This window comes from Lepus europaeus, chromosome 1 (assembly GCF_033115175.1).
Source record: "Lepus europaeus isolate LE1 chromosome 1, mLepTim1.pri, whole genome shotgun sequence".
In the NCBI taxonomy this organism is placed as follows: Eukaryota; Metazoa; Chordata; class Mammalia; order Lagomorpha; family Leporidae; genus Lepus; species Lepus europaeus.
Window position 1 is genome coordinate 162,288,103 of NC_084827.1, and position 15,505 is coordinate 162,303,607.

Genomic DNA, 15,505 nt, shown 5'->3' on the forward strand with positions numbered 1-15,505 from the left:
CATGAGAGCATTTCAGGCATGGAAAGACAAAAAACTATGGCAAAAAAATGTTCTACAATGAAGGGTCTCTGAGAGACCCCAGTGGAAAGAAATGACCATCAAAGAAGGATGTACTTTTCTCTAAAGGGAGGAGAGAATTTCCATTTTGCTTATGGCCTTGTCTAAATACTAATGGAGACTGTGGACTCAAAAGGCTTCCATAGCCTAGGCAGCTCATTTCAAGAGCCTCGGGTGGCCATTGACGTCATACACAAGAGTATTAATGTTAAATTAACAACAGGCAGGAGTCACTGTGCACTAACTCCCCATGCAGGATCTCTGTCCTCAATCAGTTGTATTGAAAGTTAACTGCAAAATCAGTTATCAGTTTTGTGTGTGTGCAAATTGTTGAAATCTACTTAGTATAGAGTTGGTCTTCTGTGTACAAAGTTAATTGAAAATGAATCTTAATGGAGAATGGGACTGGCAAGGGGAGAGGGAGGAAGTGGAAGGGTGGGAATGCGGGTAGGAGGGCAGATATGGTAGGAAGAATGACTATATTCCTAAGGTTGTACTTATGAAGTTTGTATTCCTTAAAAAATAAACTAAAAAATAATTTAAATTTTTTTAAAAAATCATTGTATCTCAAAGTGTCAATTTCACTCCCAAATGCATGTACTTTTAGGTACTCTGAGTTACCACAGATCAGAGAGAACATACAGTAACATACAGTATTTGTCTTTTGCGGACTGGCTTATTTCAGTATCACAGTTTCCAGTTGCATCCATTTTGTTGCAAAAGCAAGATTTCTTTTTTTTTTTTTTTTTTCACCGCTGTGTAGTATCCCAGCACAGGAGATTCCCCACATGCTCCTGCACAGCCCATGCGGCCCCATCTGAAAAAGCATGGGACCAGGAGTGCTAAGGCCCTTCCTGTTTGGTCCACCTTGCCAGGCAGTGGGGCCCTGTCTGAGTGAGTGGTGCATAAGTTTGAAGCTGAGCTCCCTTAGCTCTGATTAGGACAAATGCCAGGCATAGCCCGAGTTCCATGGTTCCTCTGCAGATTCAGTCTCCCCTAGGAGCCTTTGCCTGTAATTCCTCTCTTGCTGGATTTCTGCCCATCCTCTTACCCTCAGGCCCTCCTCACTTCCAGGTTTCTCCTGGGAGTGCTTTGTTCAGAAATCATTGATATACCGATACTACTCTCAAGGTCTGCCTCGGGAAAACTGGTCATGGACAACACAGCCCTCAGACTACAATGCTTACAGCGGCCTATGAGAGAATGTCAATATGGGAGCATATGAGACCCTCACTCTCCATCTGAAGAGGCCAGCCCTCAGCTCACCCTTCCCCAGCAAAAATGGCAATCATACAAGGTATCCTGAGCTATTTTTATGTTTAAGAGAACCTATGCTTTTGCATAATATCTCTTAATTTTTAAGTGTGAAATGCCTATGAGCTCTTTTAAAAACACTATGCAGGGGCTGGTGTTGTGGTTCAGTGGGTTAAGCCGCTGCCTGCAACGTCAGCATCCCATATGGGCACAGGTCTGCGTCCTGGCTGCTCCACTTCTGATCCAGCTCCCTGCTAATGCACCCGGGAAAGCAGCAGAAAATGGGCCAACTGCTTGGGCCCTTGCCATGCATTTGGGAGACCTGGAAGAAGCTCCAGGTTTCCGGCTTCAGCCTGGCCCAGCCCCAGCCATTGTGGCCATTTGGGGGATGAACCAGCAGATGAAAGACCTCTATGTCCCTCCCTCTCTTTCTGTAACTCTGTCTTTCAAAGAAATAAATATTTTTAAAAATAAAATAAAATAAAAGGTCCTGGGAGGAGGAGGCACCACAGCCCTTCGGCCTGCCCCCACTGCAGCCCAGGGCTTACCCACCCTCTCTCCACACCACTTCCCAGGGCCTCCAGTTGACTGCACACTCACTCCAAGGTCATTTAATTAATCTCCAGGAGGGAGTGAGAATGTGTGTGGATTTCCAGCAGGGAAATATCATCTATATAAAGTATGCCTTTTATCCCAGCATAATACCTTACTGAGGCTAAAAATGGAAGTGTTCATCCCCACAATGGAAGCACCAAAGCACGATGGGGCCAGCAGGACACATGGGCGAGCCGCTTGCTCCTACCTGCCCTGCATGGGGCCCTTAGCAGTGCACACGGACAACTGCACTTCGCACTGGCAGGACGTTTCGTCCCCCACATGGCCCCTTCAGGGTCCACTGCCCGACTCTGTATCCATGACTCCCTCTGGATATTCTTATATGTTTAAAGCAGTTTCCACTCACCAACAGGTGTTTCTTATCTCACAAGTATTCTCACAGCAACCCTGTGAGAGGCAGGAGAGCAGACACCTGATCCCCGGCTTCCGGATAAGCAAACAGGAATGGCCAAGTAGAGGGATCTGCCCGGTGCTACAAGGCAGGAGCCCACTGAGAAACACAGGTCCTCAGCCATCTGACTGAGTGGCAGGCTGACGGCCCTGCTGCTCACACGGCCGACCCCATGTTCTCCCAGCAAAGTGAGTAGAGGGCCATGGCCTCCGGCCAGCTCTCTGGGGTCAGAGGGAGCTCTCCTGGGAGGCCAGCCATAGGAGCCCCAAGGCTTCAGCATCCTCAACTCTATGGGATGATGGTCCATGCTCTACTCACCCAGCTGGGAGAGGGTTTGAATCTGCTGACTGAGGGGGCCAGAGAGTCCATGAGTCTGGAAGCCAAAGCGTCCCCAAAGCCAGCAGACAGTTCACAGACATCTCAGACAGCACCTGTGTCGAGAGCCCGGTAAAGGAAAAACGCGTGCCTCCTACATCCCACCGCAGTGGGAATGGGCTCAGAGAGGAGAAGCCAAGAAGGGCGGGCTGCTCTGGGAGAAAAGCAGAAGAGGTGGCTCTGACCTCACAACAGTGACTCAGGAACTTCGTCCCGCCTTGATGTTCAAACATTCCAGGTTCTTGTCCCTACAGGAACGCCACAAGCCAGCACATTGAGTGCCAGGCCCCTATCTCCAAACAACTTGAAAACTAACCAAGCAGACAACAACAGGGACCTCCAGAAGTCAAGATGAGGAGTAATTCAAGAAGCTGGTGGGGAATGGTGGCTAAGATCATAAGCCCAGGCGTCAGACAAACCTTCATTCAGACCCAGTCTTCAGCAACCTGATGGCGGCCCCGGGCATGTCATGTGGTCTCTATGAGTCTTAGCCCCTGCATTCAGCAGATGAGAGAAAGTGCTAGAAGTGCCTACCACACTGGGTTTCCATGAGGACTACACGCCTAAGAAGAGCTCAGGAAGGGCCGAGGACACAGTAGGCGCCTACTAACTACACACTGCTACAACTATTGTAGGGAGGAGAAGGGGAGGCTGTGGGTGGTTTTCCAGATGGATCTCTGTGGAGGAAGTGGGTACAATGAGTGCCCGGGAGACCTGAGACCGCAAGAGCCAGGAAAGAGCAGGTGGATGCTAAAAGCAGACATCAGAGGCCACCAAATCCCCTACATCCTTCTTCTATTTTCTCATCACTGTCCTCATCTGGCAGAGGACAAAGCTGGGACTCCGCCGGCAGCATGGCAGGACCCCACAGCAGCTCCAGTTTCAGCGTGAGCCCCGGTTCCTGTAGTCTCTCGTCCGCCCTTTGTCAAGACTGGACCCCTTCCCATCAGGAGTTCGGCTGGGGACAGGATGTGATTTCCCATAACCCCCTGGCCAGCACAGCTCAGCTCACAGCTGACTTGCCCAAGCTCACCCCTGGCCTCCACCCCAGGGCACCTGTGGGAATGTGATGATACCCGCACCTTGAGACCCTGAGGAAGGAGAGCCGGGGACAGGAGAGCCCCACAAGGCCCAGCAGTGCACCCCAGCACCTGAGTTCCACACTCAAGGATGCAGCCTGTCCAGTCCTCGTTGCCCTACCACACCTTGCAACACTTCCACGGGCAGCTCAGTGCTAAATAAGCACTTGCCGTGGGAGTGCAGAAAGGTGCTGGGAGATAAATCACCCAGGTCCTGCTTACCCGAAGCAAACAAGCCACGCCGGTCACAAGGTTGGCTGCAGAAAGTGTCTTAGTGGCAGAGACATAGATAAAAGGCCCTGGGAGTTCCAGGAAGAGAGCTGAGCCTTCCAGCTGGAGAGAAGGGAGCAGGCATTTGACCCAGGTGACATTTCTGTGCCCCAGACAGCCAAATCCATGGGGATTTAGCTCCTGACTTTCCCTGGTGAGCTGCAGGAACAGGTGATGGAGGCAGCTGGGAGCACATGCCCTGGAGACCTTGAAGGGAGGCCAGGGCTGAAAACTGAGCTGCCCTCCTCCGCCCTACGGCAGCCTCAGACCCCGACGCTCCTCACACTCACCTGAGAGCTTCCAGACACAGCCTGGCTGGGTTTTCTTACCATGGAGTCTCGCTCGGGACCTGTGGTGACTCAGAATAAGTGTGACTAGAAGGGGACTCTGGCCCTGTGAGGGGTACATGGGGGACCTGACGCCTTACCTCCTCTGCCCTCAACTTGCCATGAGCCCTTGAGCTCTGCAGGCAGGGAGGCCTCTCTCAAGTGCCACTCATGCAACAAGCAGGAGCTGGGCCCCTCTACTGCCCAGCGTGCACAGGTGCTGGCAGGGAGCACAGAACCAGATGGAAAGCTCAAACCACACCTCTTGTTTTTGTTTGTTTGTTTGTTTTTGGTTTTTTGTTTGTTGGTTGGTTTGTTTTTTTGACAGGCAGAGTGGATAGTAAGAGAGAGACAGAGAGAAAGGTCTTCCTTTTTGCCGTTGGTTCACCCTCCAATGGCTGCCACAGCCGGCTCATCGCGCTGATCCGAAGCCAGGAGCCAGGTGCTTCTCCTGGTCTCCCATACGGGTGCAGGGCCCAAGGACTTGGGCCATCCTCTACTGCCTTCCCGGGCCATAGCAGAGAGCTGGCCTGGAAGAGGGGCAACTGGGATAGAATCCGGCGCCCCAACCGGGACTAGAACCCAGTGTGCCGGCACTGCAAGGCGGAGGATTAGCCTGTTAAGCCACGGCGCCGGCCAAACCACACCTCTTGTAACACCTCTCCCTGACGATCCCAGGCTCCTTGCATCCTCTTTCTGTAATGTTCCTTGACTCACTCACATGTTTAACAAACATCTACTGAGGCCCCACACTCCTAGAGCTGTGGTCTCTCCCTCCTTCCAAAATTTGCTTTCTTTGCCACAGAGACAGGACAAGCTTCTGCTGCAGGAGCACAAGGAGTTTGCAGAAGGGCTTCCTAGGGCTCCCCCTACGCCCACCCTACATTGAGTCAGAATCCCACAGAAATCTGGGGCATGAGCCAGTGCTGCAGGGAAGCGTGATAAAGCTCTACATCTAAGACCCACTGGTGTTGAGTTACTTTCTCACTAAGCTTCCTTGCTTGCTTTGTCCCAAACTGCTGCTTCTCATGTCCACTCAAGCTAGTTCTGCCAGCCCAACTGAGCTCAGTATTTCCACAGGGCAGGACCAAGCCCCATTCATCCTCTCCCCCGGGATAACTGTCTCGGTCTGTCCATGCTGCTCTAACAGGTGCTATATATAGCGTGCTGGCTGCGAAGCAACAACAGAAACGTACTTCTCACCATGCTGGAGCCTAGGGAGGCCAAGGCCAAGGCCAAGGCGGACTCAGCATCTGGCAAGAGCCTGTGGCACCACCCACAGGTCCCGTCTCTGTGTCATCACCTCAGGGGTGAGGATTTCAGCACGAGTATGGAAGCAGACACAACATTTAGACCAGAACAATACCTCTCGCATGGAACCCAACCCACAGAGCAAGGGACAAGAGTGCATTTCTAATAGTATTCTGGGTCCTTGAAAAAAAAATTCCTGGACAAGGCTATTAAAAATATTTAATAAATAGCAAACACAAGTCATGGCCAAGCAAATGAAGCCCAGACCTAAACAATGCTTCTCCCAAATCCTGATGTCTGTGTGGACGACTGTGCAATCAATCACTCAAGGCCTCGCCCTCGCCAGCGTCCTGTACTCCATTTGATGCTCTGTCGTCACCATCCTGAAATCTTTAATGAGCTTTTATATATTTGTGTTTGGTAAATGAAGGGGGACCCGGGACTGACTGCACGTGAGCAGAGGGAGACGAGGGAGTGGGCATGCTCACTCTTCTTTGCCACTCTGACTGACAGAGCCTTCACAATGCCCTGGGAGTACAGAATTCCAAGGCACTCACAGTGCACAGCAGCTCAGCCGGCCCCAAAGCAAGCACAAGGGGAGAGTTACGTCTGACAATCCCAAAAGCCACACTCGCCATTCAAAACCAGAACTGGCTTTGAGCACGGAAAATGGAAGAGGCTTCTAGGGAACAGGAACCATCGAGGAATTCTCTGGAACCCTTTCTCTCTCGTACTGATGCCCCGTACGATGACATCGAAGGAAAGGAAAATCCGGGAGAAGCCAGAGTCTTTGCCTCTCACTGCTTCCATAGCTAAAGTAGAGTGGGTAGAACGTGTGCATATCAAGAAGTGAATTCAAAGCAGAATTAGTTTTAGGCTGGCACCGTGGCTCAACAGGCTAATCCTCCGCCTTGCGGCGCCGGCACACTGGGTTCTAGTCCCAGTCAGGGTGCCGGATTCTGTCCCGGTTGCCCCTCTTCCAGGCCAGCTCTCTGCTATGGCCCGGGAAGGCAGTGGAGGATGGCCCAAGTGCTTGGGCCCTGCACCCCATGGGAGACCAGGAGAAGCACCTGGCTCCTGCCTTCGGATCAGCGCGGTGCGCCGGCCGCAGCAGCCATTGGAGGGTGAACCAACGGCAAAGGAAGACTTTTCTCTCTGCCTCTCTCTCTCACTGTCCACTCTGCCTGTAAAAAAAAAAAAAAAAAAAAAAAAAAGAATTGGTTTTGTGAGAGTCTCCACTGTGTCCTGCATGAGCTATGAAACATGAGTGTGAGGGCCCGGCACTGTGGCGTAGCAGATGAGGCCACTGCCTGCAGTGCTGGCATCCCACATGGGCACAGGCTGAAGTCCTAGCTGCTCTACTTCCTATCCAGCTCTCTGCTATGGCCTGGGAAAGCAGAAGATGACCCAAGTCCTTGGGCCCCTGCACCCATGTGGGAGACCCAGAAGAAGCTCCTGGCTTCGGATCAGCAAAGCTCCGGCCATTGCAGCCATCTGGGGAGCGAACCAGGGGATGGAAGACCTCCCTCTCTCTCTCCCTCCCTCCCTCTCTCTCTCTCTCTCTCTGCCTCTGCCTCTCTGTAACTCTGCCTTTCAAATAAATATATTTTTAAAAAGAAATATGAATGTGTAACATTGGTGATACCATTCAGAATGCATCTAAAACTGACATGGTGTGTCAAAAAGAACACTAACGTTGATGGCAATAACTGAATTTTAAAATGGTTATTTCCTGGACAGGCATTGGGCCTAGTGGCTAAGTTGCCAGTTAGGGTATTTGTGTCTCCCACCAGAGGACCCGGCTCTGGCTTCTGATTCCAGCTTCCTGCTAATGCAGACCCAGGAAGGCAGCAATGAGGGCTTAAATAGTTGGGTCCCTGCCACCTATGTGTGAGACCTGGATGGAGTTCCCAACTCTCAGCTTTGGCCCAGTCTCAGCCATTACAGACATTTGGGAAGTGAACCAGTGGACGGAAGTCTCCTACCCCAATCTCTCTCCCCCAAATATATATTATATATTTATATTATATATTTTAAAACTGATCACTTCGGGGCCAGCACTGTGGCATGGTAGGCTAAGCCTTCTCCTGCAGCACTGGCAGCCCACATGTACAGCCCACATGTACACAGGTTCATGTCGCAGCTGCTTGTCTTCCAATCCAGCTCTCTGATATGTCCTGGGAAAGCAGCAGAAGATGGCCTAAGTACTTGGGCTTCTGCAACCAAGTGGGAGACCTGGAAGAAGCCCCTGGCTTCTGGCTTTAGATCTGCCCAGCTCCAGCATTGCAGCCATTTGGGGAGTGAACCAGCAGATGGAAGACTGCTCTCTCTGTCTCTCCCTCTCTCTGTCTGTAACTCTACCTCTCAAATAAATAAATAAAACCATTTTTTAAAAAAACTATTCATGGGCCGGCTCTGTGGCTCACTTGGTTAATCCTCCGCCTGTGGCGCCAGCGTCCCATATGGGTGCCGGGTTCTAGTCCCAGTTGCTCCTCTTCCTGTCCTGCTCTCTGCTGTGGCCCGGGAGGGCAGTGGAGGATGGCCCAAGTGCTTGAGCCCCTGTACCCACATGGGAGACCAGGAAGAGGCACCTGGCTCCTGGCTTTGGATAAGCACAGCGCGGGTCATAGTGGCCTATTGGGGAGTGAACCAACAGAACCTTTCTCTCTCTCTCTCTCACTGTCTATAACTCTACTTGTCAAAAAAAAAAAAAAACCTATTCATGTCCTTAGAATTACATTAAATACAGAGCAAGTTTGAAACACCATGAAGAAAAGAAAAACTTCCTATTTTAATAATTTCAGTGTTGTACGTTTTCCTGCTGTGTGAATGAGGGCCTTTCATTTTGTACTGGGGCCAGAAAACTATGTAGCCAGCTTTGGGCACACCTGCACAGGTGACGATGGATAGCTATCGATGTGACATAGATGCTATACTGCACTGGCAATATAGCAACTGAACAGTGGGTACCACCCATCTAGATAACAGGTGTCAGCCCTGGAAGTGGTGCTATGCTGGGGCTGGCTTGTATCTGCTCTCAGCAGTCAAGTACGCACATCTCCTCCCAAGCCTGCATCCCATGACATCCCGCTGTAGCCTGATATTGGTCATGGTGAAAGTATTGACAAAAATCAGCAGCTGCTACAAATCAGGTCTCGTTTTTCCAAAGAGCTGGTCTTAAACTTTTACCAGCACACAACTGGTCAGTGACCACCTGGTCAATCCCCTCATGGTGCAAAAACCACAGAGAAAAAGTCATTGTCCAACTTCCCACCACTCCTAGCCAGGGACCCATCTTGTTCTGCTCCTGAGGTTTTAGCGTAGGAAAATGTTGCCCTGGGAATGCTTTGCAAAGCAACATCCAGACCAGCTGGCATCTGGAACTCGGGCGCACATCCGGTGCCAGTCAGGGGTGATGTGGGCCCTCCTGGGGTACGACTGGGGTTCACTAAAACCAGTGATGTCCTCCTGGGGTTGTCCTGTCACCAGTCAGGAAGGGTAACCTTTGCTTATAAATACCAGCTCTCGATCCAGAACATGCTTCCTGGCCCGTAATTACTTTCAGAGCATGCTGTTTCCACTTAGAGAATCCTGAGCTTCCTTCCAAATGGCACCGGACATAACCTGAAATTATATGTTTGCCTTCTGAAGTGGACATGCAAGTCAAGCCTGCTGCCTTCGAATCGCAGTGGACCGGGTTGTAGGAGGGGGCCGGCGGGCAGTTGGCTGAAATGGGAGGACCGTGCTGCCTGTTGGACGGAGCCAAACTGGAAGCAGGGCTTCCCGCAGGCCCAAGTGCAATGCAGAGGTCCATCTTGTGCTTTTCCCACCCAAGCATGGGCTCTCTGTGGGTTCAGCTCTGCAGCCTGGGCCACTGGAGGTTCATCAGGGCCACACTCTGCCTAAAGTCTTCACTGCTCAGTGGGAAACACATGTGCCAATCATCCGTGATGAGCAGGCACTGAAGATGCATCCTGAGTGAATGAAACGCTTTCCCTGTCCTCACAGGGCTCCCAGACTGGAAGCAAACGTTTACCATTTCAAGGAGGCTGTGATGTAATCCTTGAGAGGAGGAGGAGCTACAAGGTGAGGATTTCCGGATTGGCGTGGAAGGGTGGGATCCCCAGAGATGGCGATCACTGAAGGATGGGTGGGATGGAAACCTTTGCAGTGTCCCAGAGCTCTTGCAGGGACAGTGGTGAGCCTGGATTCCCATAAACGTGCTAACAAAATACAAGACAGGACCAGCTGCACTTTGCAGAGGTGGAAAGCAAGGTTCAAGGTGATTGGCTCAGCATCACTTAACTAGGGAGGAAGAAAAGTGCTGGAAACACAGCAACCAGGAAGGAGGTCAGGCATTAGTTGCTGTCTAGCCAGAAGACAAGCTTGTCTGAGAAGTCAGAGGTAGGGAGGGGTGATTCTCATTTCCCCAGATCCTGCTACAGGGGACTCCACTACGCTCTTCCCCATGATAGCCGCTGTCTCTGTCTTCCCTCTTGTCCACACAGGTTCACCCAGCTCTGGGCACCTGCAGCCCCTATGTCCTGGGGACTCTCAGCCCCAGCTGCTCCACTGGTAATGCCTCCTTTCCCAGGCTGGCACCAGCAGGCCAACAGTGACACAGTGCTCCCTTAGAAAACAGGGCAGGGTGCTGGTGCTGTGGTGTAGCAGGTAAAGCCACTGCCTGCAGTGCCAGCATCCCATATGGGAGCTGGTTCAAGTCCTGGCTGCTCCACTTCCAATACAGCTCTCTACCATGGCCATAGGAAAGCAGTAGAAGATGACCCAAGTCCTTGGGCCTCTGCACCCACATGAAAGACCTGGAAGAAGCATCTGTCTCCTGGCTTTGGATCTGCTCAGCTCCGGCCATTGCAGTCACCTGAGGAGTGAACCAGCAGATGGAAGACCTCTCTCTCTCTCTCTGCCTCTGCCTCTCTATAACTCTGCCTTCCAAGTAAGCCAATAAATATTTTAAAGAAAGCAAGGAAAGAAAACAGGGCAGGCCAAGAGCCTGGCTGTCTGCGTGGAGCCTGGTCCTGATGGGGAGAAGGCCCTCATAGCTCTGTTGGCTCTGTCCACGGGTGTGCTCTGCCCTCTGGCTGCAGAGAATCCCCTGGAGAACTTGTTAAATACAGATTCCCAGTCCCTGCCTTTGGTAATTCTGGTTTAGTAGGTCTGGGATGGGGTTAGGAACTCTATATGATTTTTAAAGTTGGGGGGGTGGAGAGAGAGAGAGAGAGAATCTTCCATCTGTTGGATTTGTTGGTTCACTACTCAATGGTTATAATACTTAGGGCTGGTCAAGGCTGATGCCAGGAGCCAGGAGCTCCATGCTCTTATCCCATGTGGATGGCAGGAACCCAAGCACTCGGGCCATCATCTGCTGCCTTCTTAGGCACATAAGCAGACAGATGGATCAGAAGTGGAGTAGCCAGGACTCAAGTGATACCCTGATATGGGATGCCAGCATCATAGGCAGTGGCCCAACCAGCCCTGAGCAAAGATTTCATCTGTTCTCACAGTGCTCATTGGCCGCAGCCTTCCGCCTGTTTCATGGAAAGGCCACACTGAGGCCCAGGGATGGTCAGCTGCCCATCCCCCTTGGAGCTGCTGTGAATCATCGGCAGGAGCCAGAAGCTGACCCAGCAACCGGGACTCGGAGCCCAGCATGGTCACCACAGGCTCCTGGAAAGCCAGAATGCAGAGGCTTCAGCCCTGGAGTCTGAGTCCATCCAATACCATGTGGTTGGCTCAGAGAACCTTTTATTTACTTTAAAATATAGATGTATAGAGAGCCGCGTGCCCTCCAACATATGTGAAATGAGCCCAGCTCAGATGATCTGCAAAACCCCAAATTGTCCCCATTAGGGTCTCAGGAACTTCTGTGCCGAGCACCACTGGACCTCAAACCCCACTGCCTGGCCCACTTCCAGCAAAGTCATTCCGGTCACTCGGAGGCTGAAATCCCTCACATGACCCCCGTGCCCGCCCCTCCTCTGCCACATCACCAGCATCCGCCGAGTCCACACCCAGTTCGCATTCAGAGATGTGTTTTTCCTTTTTTCCCCTAAAATCCTGCAATATGTTTTCAATAATGGGGCCAGTCTTATCCCAGGCCTCCCAAGAGTGATGTGACAATACAGGGAAGGAAATGTAGACTGATACCAGAGAGATCTCTAAATACACCCCCTTGTGATGGACAGATAGCTCCAAGCAGCAGACTCTCACCACAGGAAATCCTGGTTCTTCTGTGGCTCAGCTGAGGGCACCCAGTTCCCTGTGGACTGCTGGGAGCATCAGTTCACACCTCCAAGGAGCAGGGCTTCTCAGGGAAGGGCGACCCAACTGCTGCCATCACCTGTCCTTTGCAAAGAGCTTGTCGGGTATGGCACAGTGTTTGAGTGACAGATAGGGGTCCAGGCTGGTGGTCTTGGCTCCCAGGGTTTAGTATCAAAAGCAGACACAGTAAAACAAACTGACTCTCAGATGGCCAGTACATCAGTCACTTCCCTGTCCACGCTCCCCTCTCTGGCTCCTTCCTGCCACGCTCTACTTTGCAAAAAACCACATTCCCAGGCTGCCTTGCCCAGTGGCGGTGGGAAAGCTCTGCCCAATGAGCAGCAGGCTGGAAGCCAGAAGGTAGAGCAAGCCCACACCATTTCTACCCCTCTCTCTCTGCTTTGCAGCATCCCAGGCAGTGGCAGCCTCACCCCATGTCCTAGGTCCCAATACCTGGGTGCTACTAATGCCACCTCCCCACCTTGCCATACTTTTAATATTTTCTCCAGAACTCATGCAGGAATTGAAACCCCAAAGCCCTAAGTTCACGGTACTGAGAAGGTGACAATCCAATAATGGTGTTTAGAGATAGGGTCTTTGGGAAATGATTAGGATTGCACCAGGTCCAATGGGTGGAGCCCTATGATTGAACCCTGGTGGCTCTATCAGGAAAGGGAAGTCACAGACTGATATAGACATACTCTCCCACCATGAAATGACACAGCCAAGGGGGACTCTCACCAAAGCCCACCTGTGTCCTGCAGTTGGGACTCAGAGGCTCCAGAGCTGTGGACTACAGTCGCTCTCTCCTTAGTGTAGTAGCCTGCCTCTGATACTCTGCTATAGATAGGAAAAGCTAACTAATACACCCCTGGTCCTTGCAGCTGTTAATTCCTAGATGGTTGCTCAGTTCCCCTATCTTTGTGTAACCAATTCCCTGTGTCCATTGAAATGCACTCAAGTGGTTTCTGTTTTCTGTCTAGACCCTGACTCACACGGCAAATGACAGGAATCCAACTCAAGCCAGCCAGCAAAGAGGAGAGGGACTTGTCTGACTGAAGGAAACTCTGGGAAAGACAGGAGTGCAGCTGGGTCCCAGGAGCACCTCGGTCTAGGAGCCTTTGCATTGCTCAGCCCAGCTTCCTTCCACCAGAGGAGTTTCCTCCACATTCCATGGCAAGTGGTCCCCAGCAGCTTGCAGACTCATGTCTTCAGGTTTGTGCCATAAGCAAACACTTCCTTTTCTCCAACTGCAATTAAGAAAACACTGGCTAAGGCCTCCTGTTGGCCTATCTTGGATCATCAACCACCACAATGGCCAAAGGACCAGGGAAAGCTTGACAGTTTGCTAGAACCTCATGGCTAGTTGGGAGAGTGTCTAAGAAACTGGGGCCTGAAGCACCTCGGAAGTGATAAGGTATATTGGGATGTGTAATCTCAAGGCAAAGAGAGGGAGGGAAAGGAAAGGAATGCAGTAAATACTGCAAAATGAGAAACGCAAATATGCAGACTGCATTATCAAGCCATTCGCAGCCGGTTTCTCATTCACATAGGGTGTCTTCACACATCCTAGCATACTCCCTGTGCCTAGAGCATCCCACCAGATGGAGGAAGGGGGAGGAGACAACACTGTCTGCCGGATCCCTCCCATCTCGAACAGGTCAGCTTTGCCCATGCAAGGCACTATCTCCCCAACGCTGCTGGTGCTGCCTCACCCAGCATCTCAGGACAGCCCCTGGTGAAGCCAGATGCCACACCTTGCTGCATGGTGCTTCACCAGGGACAAGAACGGGGGTGACAGGAGGCTCCGAGGATCAGGGCAGGCCAGGTGCACTGTGACAGGAGCAATAGAAGCAATGTTGGATCCCAGAATTCCCCATGAGGGAGAGACCCCAGGCAGTGGTATGGTCACGACGGCAGCAGTTGGGGATCTCCGCGAGTTCTAGGAGAGACCAAGCTGATCTGAGGCTATACAGACATCAAGACAACAGGTCTGCAGGGGGAGTGGGTATCCCAATGGACATCACTCTTCCAAAAAGGTAGGGGTCATCTAAGGACAAACGATAGATTGAGATAGGAGCCCACCAGGACGAACACTAAAGACTGAACCAGTACAGGGCATTCCATGATGTACACATCAAGGGCACACAAAACAAGCAGGTGTGGAGCCACAGAGAGAGCCCCCAAGGCCTCGCTAGAGCCACGTAGCTGTTCTCCGCCTGTCTCCACTCTTTCAACCTTCAACAACTGCCTCTGCTCTCATTCTTCCCCTCTTCTGAGCACCTGCTCTGTGCCAGGGACCATCCGTGTCTATGCCTGCACTCGTACATCAGCACTGCCCACCTGCCCCAAGCCATCAGCATCTCTCATTGGTCCCTCATGACTTTCCCTAACGGCCCCTTGCTTGTCCGTCTTTGCTTCATTTCAGTCTCTTCCATGCACGGCAGCCAAATGAGCCTTTCAAAGTCCATATCAGATCATCATTTGTCCCATTGTTCAATCCCCCCTCCCCAAACTTCCTATCACACTTTAAATCCATGCTTATTCTGACTCCTGGAACTGTGGCTCCCTGCCCAGCATTCTCCCCTTCACTTGCCTTGCTGTGGCCACACTGGAGCACAGGGCCCCTGCTCTCGCTCCTCTTTCCCTCTCCGCAATTTACTCCTCCACCAGATATCAGCTGCTCATGCCCTTGCTTCTTTCAGGTCTGTACCCAAAGGCAGCTCCTGAGAAAGGCCTCTCTGATCAGCTTAGCTCCAGCAGCACCATGTGTCACACTCTCCCCCTTAACTGCTTCCCCTATTTCTGACAACACCCATCACTCCCGGAGGCCAAAGAGTACATGGGGCATGGGGTGTGTGTGTGTGTACATGCATGAACATGTATCTGTGTGTGCAAATGCTGTGTGTGTTGTGTGCATTCACGTTTGTGTGTGTGCATGTTTGTGTGCATTTATGTATGGGTGTGTGCACATGTATGTGCATATGTGTGCATGCGCATGGATATGCTATGCATTTCTCTTTCCCCATTAGAATGCAAACTCTATGCAGCAAAGGCCTGTGTTATTTTCCCCACAGTAGCTACAACAATGCCTGGCACTACCAACTTCTCAGTAAATACTTGAGCAATGGATTCCTCAGTGGGGGGCAGATTGTTCACCATGGTATGACAAAAGCTGAAACAGATGTAAGAGCAAGAGTCTTGGGTTTGGTTTTCTGGCCGCACAGGTCCGGGAAGCCGTGGAAGCCCTAAGCATGTGGCACCCATCCTGCCTGCAGATGCACAAGCGGTGCAAGAATGAGAGAAAGCTTTCATCTGAGACAGCTGACAGAGAGCAGCCCGACAGTGCAAGGTGAGCCTCGAGGCAGCACAGTGAAGCCACTTAGCACCTGGGCTTAAAATCTACTTATGTTCTATTTTTTAAATATATATATATTTATTTATTTGAAAGGTGGAGTTACAGAGAGAAGGAGAGACACAGAAAGAGAGATCTTCTATCCCCAGGTTCACTCCTCAAACGGCTGCAATGACTGGGTTGGACCAAGCTGAAGCCAGGGTGGAGACCAGGGACTTTGACCATCTTCTGCTGCTTTTCCAGGCACATGAAC